This window comes from Rhinolophus hipposideros (assembly GCF_964194185.1).
Source record: "Rhinolophus hipposideros genome assembly, chromosome: 12".
Classification (NCBI taxonomy): domain Eukaryota; kingdom Metazoa; phylum Chordata; class Mammalia; order Chiroptera; family Rhinolophidae; genus Rhinolophus; species Rhinolophus hipposideros.
In genome coordinates, this window is record NC_138058.1 from 16,599,722 (window position 1) to 16,601,949 (window position 2,228).

The window sequence follows — 2,228 nt, forward strand, 5'->3', positions numbered from 1 at the left end:
ACAATTCTTTCTTTCTGTGCTTATGAAGAACTTGTCCTTGTCTTCCAAAGGGAGAGAATATAATACTGTCTGGGCAGTAACATTGCCAGGGCTCCAGTATCTCTGAAGTATATAACTTGAACCCATAGTAAGTTTACTTATCCTCTTTAGCTTCAGTTTCTTTATTTTATGGGGATAAAATAGGGATGATGATATCTTATTTCACAGAACAAGAGACACCACTTGCAAAATAAACCATTGACTCATACCACTAATAAAAGGAAACAATATAGCACAAATTAAAATATTTCTTTATTGATTGTAAAAATATTTCAAGAAAAGCCCCAGTTTAAGAGGAAAATAGCTCCCCAATTTATTCCTCTTTCTTTGCAGTTAATATTGTATTGTTTTCAAAGTCATTATGATTAATTTACTAGACTTGAATTTTTGTGTCTTGTTTTAGTTTCCTCATTCTAGAACTTTTATCTTGGTCTTTTTCCTTCTTAGATTTCTGGAATTTTTTTTTTAATTATTTGTTTTTAATCATGCCTTGGATTAGGAAGACCAAAAGAAAACTGACTCATGTGAGAAAGAATATGTACATATGTTATATATATATATATATATATATATATATATATATATATATATATATATATATTAATTTTATATTAGAAGAGGAGATCTAATAATGGAATAGACCACACTTAATTTCCTTCCAACTCTAGGATTCTATCACCGTTAATTAATCTGCTGAAACTAATCAAACAGTTATGGAGTTAATTATTCAGTGGTTACATTTAGATATACCTCGAATGACAATTCAGAGGCTTAATGTCACTAATATTATTTGGGGAGGGCATCAATTATTTTCAAAGTCTACTTCAAAACTAAATCTAATTATCTGTAGGAACTAATACATAGCACTCTGTTATAACCCAGTAGATATGTCCAGAAATAAAGAGAGCACCCTGTTAAAATTTTAATCTGAATGTACCCCATAGCAATAGCTAAACTAATTATAAGAACAAAAATACCTATAGTTGTGTTAGGAAATAGTAACTGATTTCTACTGTAGCTATTTCACTGGTTTATTGAAAAAATCATCAGATAATGTCTAAAAGTCCTGTGCACATTTGAGAAAGGGCTATATAATTAATAGAATACATAAGAGCGCTTGAGGAAGGATATGTACTATAATTATGTGATAATAGGCAGTGGCATTTAAGTGAATCGGCCTCATATTTTCAAACAATTTAATAATTTATTACCCTTTGGGTTGTCACTCAGACTTTCCTTTGCAGAGATGAAGCAACAAGAAAAATGTAATAGCAAATTAAGAATGTTTGTCTCACACATTTTGCAAATGATATCTGCAGTTGATCTTTCAGATGTATACCTATTACCACTCTGACTCACTGTCAAAGTAGCAATAGCCATCTCCCTTCTGAAAAATGTCTTTACCTTCAGAAAATTAGAGATTATATTTTGAAATACACAACAGTTTACCCATATATCCATCTCTTGCCTAACACCATTTGGAATTTAAGTATAATATTGTTCTGCATTGCTGTTTATTAATCACACAAATATAAAAATACAGATATTTATTATCTAACATAATATTCTAGTTTTAATCCCACTAGAACTAATGACAATAATCTGGCCATGTTTGATTTCTCATCAATTCTTTGAATTGGATTGAAAACAGTCACCAAAAACTCATTTTTCTAAATGTTCACTTACTTGGCAACCCAGAAATAAGAAGGGCTTGTATATTTTGACATTCAAATTGGAAGAATTTGACAATAAATTGATATAAAGGTTAACTTTCATTCACAGTATATAATTTTTTTAATGGAAGGGTCAATGAAATTCATATATTCAAAATGCTAAGGCATTTCTTATTTTTGTAATTATGCAGGTGATGTCATGGTAATAGGATTTTGAATCCTTGAATCTAGGACTCTTTTTTTTTTTTTTTCTCCAGCTGGAACTATTACATCTGTTATGTGGATGTTCACTTACTTATAACACTAGTTGGAATGAGACTTTTTTCTTTTGTGTACAATGTAGCTACAAGATATTTAGATTTGAAATATTATAATTTGTAATTGGAATACTTAAAAATTAGCTCAAATTATGGTTACATGTAGAGTGGCCACAATACCAAATAGTTATATCACTGAAAACACGTCTTTTAAGATGATGCATTGTATAGCATCACCCAATAATAATGATCTAGTTTG